Source organism: Dipodomys spectabilis, unplaced genomic scaffold, assembly GCF_019054845.1.
Source record: "Dipodomys spectabilis isolate Male_0828 unplaced genomic scaffold, ASM1905484v1 ptg000127l, whole genome shotgun sequence".
Lineage (NCBI taxonomy): Eukaryota > Metazoa > Chordata > Mammalia > Rodentia > Heteromyidae > Dipodomys > Dipodomys spectabilis.
Window position 1 is genome coordinate 3,156,806 of NW_024870804.1, and position 8,914 is coordinate 3,165,719.

The following is an 8,914-nucleotide window of genomic DNA, read 5'->3' on the forward strand; positions in this document are numbered from 1 at the left end:
AAATGACCAACAAAATAAAAAAACCTAGGCTGGAAGCATGACTCAAGTGGTAGAACATCTGCTGTGAACAAGCAAGCCAAGCAAGCATGAGGCCTTGGGTTAAAATTCTGATACCAGGGGCTGGGAAGGTGGCTCAGTGGAAGAGCGCTTGCCTTGCATGCCTGAGGCCCTGGGTTCCATTCCTCAGCACCACGTAAGCAGAAAAAGCCAGAAGTGGCACTGTGGCTCAAGTGGTAGAGCAATAGCCTTGAGCTGAAGAGCTGAGGGACAGCGCCCAGGCCCTGAGTTCAGGCCCACGACTGACAAAAAATAAAAATAAATCAAACATTCTGGTACCAGAGAATGGAGTTCTTTCATGGGTCTCACCCAGTGCTGTCATGAATGAGATTTTTTTTTTATGCCATTGTATCTTGTACTGGTTGCTAATGTGACAAACATATTTGAACTAGGCCTCTTAATAATGGTTACTTCTTTCCCCTGATTTCCCATTGATTCTCTTCTTTTTTTTTTTTTTCAAGAATGCATAGCAATGCACAAGACAATAACGTTGCTTCTTCTTTGACCAGAGTTATATCTCATCTCCCTTTTTCTTGCCTGTTTTTTTCCTTGCCAGGAATGAGAGGAGGAGAACTACATTATTTGCTACATGTCCAGTGCTTCACCATTAAGCAGGACATTGGCTTTTGGTTTGAGATATATATTATTCATCGCATTAAAGTGGTATCCATTTAGTCTGCCTTCAGAAAGGGTTGTTATCAGAAATGGATCTTGAGTTTTCTCAAATACCTTTCTGAGCATCCACAAAGAGAAGCACCGCCTCTTTGTCACCTTTGACCCCTGTGAACAGCAGAGGTTCTTACTTGTAAATGGTGCAAGCTACTTTTAGTAAAGGGATATCACGGAATGGACAGCTGAGTTCAGAGGCAAACTTGGAAAACCAAGGGAGAGCCGGGCGCCAGTGTCACACCTATAACCTAGTTACTCAGGAGGCTGCAATCTGAGGATCCTGATTTGAAGCCAACCCAGGCAGAAAAGTCTGTGAGATTCTTATCTCCAATTAATCACCTAAAAACTGGAAGTGGAGCTGTAGCTCAAAGTGGTAGAGTGATAGCCTTGAGCACAGAGAGGCTCAGGGACAACACCTATGCCCTGAGTTCAAACCCCATGACCAACCAAAAATAAAATAAAATAAATCCTTGAGCCAGGTGCTAGTATGGCTCACACCTGTAATCTAGCTACCTAGGAGACTGAGGTTAGGATCAAGGTTTGAAGCCAGCCCAGGCAGAAAATCTGAGGGACTCCAAGTGAGCAGAAAAAGCTAGGAGTATAGCTGTGGCCCAAGTGGTAGAGTGCAAGCCTTGAACTGAAAAAGCAGAGTAAGAGTTCACAGTCCATAGTCTAAAGCCTAGTACAGGCACCAGTCAATCTATAAATACATTAAATAAGTGTGATGCTTCTCTATTTTCTTTATGCTCTGAAATATTCTAAATGATTATTTTTTGCTAGTCCTGAGGCTTGAACTCTGGGCTTGAGCTCCTTTTGCTTAAGGCTAGTACTCTACCACTGGAACCACAATGCAACTTTCAGCTTTTTCTGTGGTTAATTGGAGATGAGTCTCACAGACTTTGCTACCCAGGCTGGCTTTGAACTGTGATCTTCAGATCTCCTGAGTAGCTAGGATTATAGGCTTGAGCCACTGGCCAGCTTAAATGATGTATGTTTAAAGATCATATATAATATATAATGAATATATACTATGTAATATAAAATAAATGTATAATATGTAACATAACAAGAATATAACATATGTCAAATTTAGTCTCTTAATTTGATGAGGTATCAGTTTTTTAAAATATTTTCTCAATTTTCATTTCCCAATTTAGATTGAAGAATCTAAGATTTTCTCTCTCTTAGGTTAATTTTATTTATTTTTTAATTATATTTTTATAGAAACATGACCCAGATTTTCTTCTTCTTCTTCTTCCTTCCTTCCTTCCTTCCTTCCTTCCTTTCTTTCTTTCTTTCTTTCTTTCTTTCTTTCTTTCTTTCTTTCTTTCTTTCTTTCTTTCTTTCTTTCTATCTCTCTTTCTTTCTATCTTTCTTTCTATCTTTCTTCCTTTTTTTGTGCCAGTCCTAGGGCTTGAACTCAGAATGGCCTGGGTGCCATCCCTGAGCTTCTTTTGCTCAAGGTTTGTGCTCTACCCCTTGAACTACAGCTCCACTTCCAGCTTTTTCTGAGTAGTTTATTGGAGATAAGAGTCGCATAGACTTTTCTGCCCCAGCTGGCTTTGAACCTCCTGAGTGGCTAGGATTACTGGCGTGAGCCCCCAAATGTTCTAATTCAATGATGAACTCTTACAAAGAATTACCATGCCATTATTCTATTTGGGGTAAAGGGGGGTCACAGAAATGAGATAAACATGCCCCTCCACTGGAGACCCTCATTGTCTGGTATTGTCTTACCCTGCCCTGTCTCTGTTATTGGACACTGAGCCTTGCCTTGGACTAGCAACCTGTACATCTGTCCTTGCAGCTAATCCAGTCCTCAACTGGGAGCTCTGCTCCTGAGTGGCTCTTAAGGGCTGACTGGTGGGTGCAGAGGTCTGCAGGCCGGCTCCTTACCTTCAGTCACAACAGGGGCAGCATGTACGGCAGAGCTCTCAGCATGGTAGGCTGAAGGCACCATGCTAGGACCTTATCTCCAATTCCATCTCTACTGACTCTGTCTTCTCCCTTGACCTGCTTCCTCTCACCTTGTACTAACTTGGATCTGGAGCATCTCCCCAAAGACTAGTGCATTCAGAGCTGGGTCTTCAGTGTGGCACTGTTGGAGGGTGGTGGAAGCTTTAAGTAAGAGGTGGGGGCCTAACAGCAGGTCTTAGGTCCCTGGAAGGGTCTGCCCTTCAATGGGTTGTGGAATGCCAATCCCAATGCACAAAGCCAACCAACCAGAAATTAACATCAGCAAAACTCGGAGCCAAAGCCAAGCTTTCCTTTTTAAGAAACAAAAACAAAAACCCTTTTTCCTCTATTTAAATTGATTGTCTCAAGTATTTTTGTTACAGTAATGGAAAACAGACCTTAGGAATATCCCTTAACAATCTTCTGAGAATTCTTCCTTAGTAAATGACTTAGAGAAAAAGTCATCTCAGCATCTAGTTCTGGGAAATTCATCCATGAAACAGGCATATTATGAACGAGTGCAGCAGTGGTCCTTACTGGAGTCTATGTTGAAAGTTGAAAATGAACTATCCAACTTGTAGATGGGGATGGGAAGGAAAAACTGGGAGTTAGGGAAGTGATATTGTAAAAAAAAAAAAAAAAAAAATCAGGCATACTAGCTAACAAATCACACCGTAACCATTTAGGCATTGTGATAGAGATACAGGAGAGTAGTAACTAATTTGGATGATGTCATGTTCTGAATGTTTATGTTCCTCCAAAATCCTTATATTAGAAGGAGAGAAAAATTTAAAAAGGCCCAGAGTCAGTTACCAGTCATCACACCAGGAACCCTCGCTACGTGAGAGGCTGAAAACCAGAGGATCATGGTTTGAAACCAGTCTGTGAAGAAGAGTCCACTTGATTCCATCCCCAATTAACCAGCAAAAAGCCAAAGTGGAGGTGTGATCCCAGCGGCAGAGTGCCAGCTGTGAGTGAAAAAGCCCAGCAAAAGTATGAGGCTATGAGTTTAAGCCTCAATAGAAGGAAGGAAGGAGCGAGGGAGTGGGGGAGGTAAGGAAGGCAGGCAGGCAGGCTGAGATGGAGGGAGGGAAGGAAGGAGAGATAAATGAAGGAAAGAAGGAAGAAGGAAAGAAAGAGAAAGGAAAGAAGGACAGAAGGAAGGGAGGGAGGGAGGGAAGAAGGAAGAGAGGAATGAACAAAAGAAAGCTCAAGCCTTAATATTGGGAAGAAGAAAGAAAGAAAGAAAGAAAGAAAGAGAGAGAGAGAGAGAGAGAAAGAAAGAAAGAAAGAAAGAAAGAAAGAAAGAAAGAAAGAAAGAAAGAAAGAAAGAAAGAAAGAAAGAAAGAAAGAAAGAAAGAAAGAAAGAAAGAGGAAAGAGGAAGGAAGGAAGGAGCGAAAGAGAGAGAGGAAACACACATGACCTCTATACTGAAAACTTACACAGAAAGCGCTGAACGTTCAGATAGTCTGCTTGTGGGAGACGTGCTAGGAAGAAGAGAGCAGAGCAAAGGCTGGAAAGAAGTGAGGTAGGAAGCTGACAAAAATAAGGAGAAAGGGAGTTGTAGGAAGATGGAGCCCAAATGGAAAGGCATTAAAACAAGACTGCCTGGCTGTGTCAGACAAACAGTAAGGACACCAGTGTGGCAGCACAGGGGAGAGAATTTACTGCTCTACAAAAGTATCATGTGCATGATAACTGTTTCAATGTACTAAGGCATGGAGGGCTTCAGGATGGGTCCTAGAAGGGCCATAAAACAAGCCCATATAATTTTTTTTGGGGGGAGGGGTCCGGTCGTGGGGCCTGAACTCTGGGCCTGGGCGCTGTCCCTCCGCTCTTCAGCTCAAGGCTAGCGCTCTATCACTTGAGCCACAGCGCCACTTCTGGCTTTTTTCTTTGTGCTTATGTGGTGCTGAGGAATCGAACCCAGGGCCTCATGCATGCAAGGCAAGTGCTCTACCACTGAGCCACCTCCCCAGCCCCAAGCCCATATAATTTTTAAAGAATTAAAATTAAGCTAAGCACCAGTGGCTCATGCCTATAATCCTAGCTATTCAGGAAACTGAGATCTGAGGACACTGGTTTGAAGCCAATCCAGGCAGGAAAGTCTGTGAGATTCTTATCTCCAATTAACCACCAGAAAACAAAAAGAGCCAGAAATAGTGTTTTGGCTCCAGTAGTAGAATGCTAGACTTGAGCAAAAAAGCTCAGTGAGAATTAGCTTCATTCATGAGTTTTAGATCTGCAAATTCATCTAATCACTGAAAATTATTTCTGCCCCTATAACCCGATACTTGAGGTTTTATTATGGCTATTCTTATGACCTGATTTTTCCAGTATGCATCTTCAGCAGATCTCAAATAAGGTCAAATAACTAGCTTTATAGATAATATATAAATATATTTATATATTTATTTATATAAACACACATGCATATACATGCATGCATACATATATATGGTGATGGTACATTTATATATGTTATATATATGTAATAATGGAGTTTGAATTCAGTTATTGCTCTACCACTTGAGCCACACATCTCCAGCCATTTTTGCTTTAGTTATTTTTCAGACAACAACATGTACTTTTGCCAAGGACTGGCCACAGATGTTGGTATACCTCAGCCTTCCAAATAGCTGGGATTACAAATGTGTGTCTCCATGTCTGGTATAACTGTGTTTTATTGTAGCCCTCAGCTAGGAATGTGGCTTTGTGGTAGAGTGTTTGCCTAGAATGTATGAAGTCCTGGGTTTGAATCCTCAGAACCACATAAACAGAAAAAACTGGAAGTGGTTCTATGGCTCAAGTGGTAGAGTGCTAGCCTTGAGCAAAAGGGACAGTGCCCAGGCCCTGACTTCAAACCCCAGGATTGGCAGGGGGTGGGGGGGGGGAAGAATAGAGCTGAAATGTTTCTTTTTTTTTGGTCCAGTCGTGGGGCCTGAACTCCGTGTCTGGGCGCTGTCCCTCAGCTCTTCAGCTCAAGGCTAGCACTCTACCACTTGAGCCACAGCGCCACTTCTGGCTTTTTTTCTTTTTGCTTATGTGGTGCTGAGGAATCGAACCCAGGGCCTCATGCATGCAAGGCAAGCGCTCTACCACTGAGCCACCTTCCCAGCCCCTAGAGCTGAAATGTTTCTAGTAGGCAAAGCCATTCCTTACTGAGAAAATAGGTGTCAGCTGAAGTTCACAGACGTGAGTTTTCATGCTATGTATGGGTCATGAATTCTATGTTAGCAAATCAACTTGATGTTAAATAAGGAGACCTTAAACAGAAACACACAAACAACCAAAGTGATTTATGAAGCCAGGTGCCAGTGGCTCACATCTGTAATCCTAGCTGCTCAAATGGCTCACATCTGAGGTTCAAGGCTCAAAGTCAGCCCAGGCAGGAAAGTCCATGAGAATATTATCTCCACCAGTAAAAAAAGCTGGAAATGGAAATGTGGTTCAAGCAGTAGAGCACTAGTGTTGAATGAAAAAGTTAAGAGTGCTCAGGCCCTGAATTCAAGCCCCAGTACCAGCACACAACAAACGTTGTGTATGGATCACTTGATAAAACTATTATAACCTTATGTAATGTAGCCCCTCTATACAATAACCTTTAACCACCAGAAAACAAAAAGAGCCAGAAATAGTGTTTTGGCTCCAGTAGTAGAATGCTAGACTTGAGCAAAAAAGCTCAGTGAGAATTAGCTTCATTCATGAGTTTTAGATCTGCAAATTCATCTAATCACTGAAAATTATTTCTGCCCCTATAACCCGATACTTGAGGTAAATTATTTCTGCCCCTTTATAATAACAATAAAGATTTTTGTGTTTTTTTTCTTTTTGTTGGTCCTGAGACTTGAACTCAGCCTGGGCGCTGTCCCTCAGCAATTCAGCTCAAGGCTAGCACTCTACCACTTGAGCCACAGCGCCACTTCTGGCCTTTTCTGTTTATGTGGTACTGAGGAATCGAACCCAGGGCCTCATGCATGCAAGGCAAGCGCTCTACCACTGAGCCACCTTCCCAGCCCCAACAATAAAGATTTTTAAAGTAAAAAAAATATAACAAGAGGCTCAGTACTGGTTAAGTCAGTGTCTGTAGCATCCGTCTAGACCCTAACTACCATGGGTAACAGGAATTGACTCCATTTCCAGATCTTTCGTCCTCGCTGGCTGCCCAGGCTAGTCCGAACATGGGTCTTCTAACTCCCTCATCCTTCTCAGTGAACTCACCCTCAAAACCCACAGGGTGTTTTCTGGAACATGAGCATTCACATGGGTCGTGGTTGCTGTCCACGGTGCTGATCGCTCACTGCGAGAGAGGCGGTTCAGGAGAAGGGACGGGAATGTGGCCCAAATGAATCTAAAGTCCTGGGCTTCCTACTCCCCAGTGAGCGAGGATGGGATGTTTCCAAAAGAGACTGAGTCAAAGCCAGGGATTGGTGGTTCGCACCTGCAATCTTAGCTACTGAGAACTGCTGTTCAAAGCCAGCCTGGGTAGGAAAGTCCCTTGAGAATCTCCAAGGAAGTACCAAAAAAGCCAGAAGTGGAGGTGTGGCTCAAGGGGTAGAGCACCAGCCTTGAGTGTAAAAGCTAAAAGATAGCACCCAGGCCCTGAGTTCAAGCCCTAGTACTGTCAAAAAGAGAGAGAGAGAGAGAGAGAGAGAGAGAGAGAATATCCATGAGCATATGATGCAAGAATCAAGACAGTATTCTAGAGCCTCAGGGATTCTCAGAAGAGGCCCAACTTGGGAAAACGCTTGTGTATCTGTATTGACATCTTAACTTATACTTAAGTCCTTATTTTAGATGCATCAAATCCTCAAACAACGTTAAACATCTTTCCATCTCCTTAAACTATCTAGAACATTGAAGATCTGCTCTTCCTTCCTGCCTGCCTTTTCTTCCTTCCTTCCTTCCTTCTTTCCTTCCTTCCTTTCTTCCTCCCTCCTTCTCTCCCTCCCTTCTTCCTTCCTTCCTTCTTTCCTCCCCCCCACCCCCCCAGTTCTGGAGCTGGAACTTAGGGCCTGGGCACTGTCCCTGAGCTTTTTCACTCAAAGCTATAACTCTGCCACTTTGGATCTTAGCACCACTTCTGATTTCCTAGTGGTTAATTGGAGATAAGAGTCCCATGGACTTTACTGCCTGGGCTGACTTTGAACCATGATCCTGAGATCTCTGCCTCCTGAGTTGCTAGGATTACAGGTGTGAGCCACCAGTGCCTGGCTGATTATCATTTTTTTTTAAAGAAAACATTTCCATTATATATATACATATATACATGCTGTGCAATATGTACACATACAACACATAAAATTCAATAAAACCAAACAACAACATAGATTAGTAAAAAGAAAATCATTTTTAAACTGAGTGGTAGCTCACACCTGCAATTCTAGCTTGTAAGAAAGTTGAAGTATGGAGGTTCATAGATTTAACTTAGCCCAGGCAGAAAAGTTCATTTTCAATGAACCAGCAAAATGCTGACTGGAAGCATGTTTCATATGGTAGGATACTAGCTCCAAGCAAGAAAACTGCGTGAAAGCAGAAGACCTTGAACTCATATCATGATAGTGACCAAAACAAACAAAACAAATCATTTGCAAACTTAAGAAAGAACTAACCTCAGCCTTTTTGCTCAAGGCTTAGCACTCTACCACTTGAGCCACAGCTCCATTTCCAGGCTTTTTGCTGGTTAATTGGAAATAAGAGTCCCACAGACTTTCCTGCCCCAGGCTGGCTTTGAACCGTGATCCTCACAGCTAGGATGACAGGGGTGAGCCACCAGCTCATAGCCCCGTTGAGTTCCCGTTGCAGATCGGGAGGGAGTAGGGGAGTTAGGGAGACGGTGTGTGCGTGTGCGGGCAGGTGTGCCTGTGCGTGCACACACGCGCAGGCTAGGGCATCAGGTCTTCTGTCTGGATCAGCAACCCGACGGCAGGAGGCGCTGCGAGCTGCCTTGGGACAGGACGGCGATGCAGGGCGCAGGGCGGCCTCGGGGCGGCAGCAGAACCACGCCGCACCACGCCGGGCGCGGGGCCGGGGCGCAGAGCGGCCTGGCGACAGCAGGTGGCGCTGTGGCGTCGCTTCCCGCTCCGCGCGCTCCGCGGGCGTGGGGGGGGGGGGGGGGGAGGGAGAGGCGCGGTGCGCTCACCTGGGCAGGTGAGGGCGGGTCTGGGGGGCGGGGCGAGGGCGGGGCCTAGGCCCGGTCCACAAGAGCTCGGGGGCCAGACCCGGCCCGGG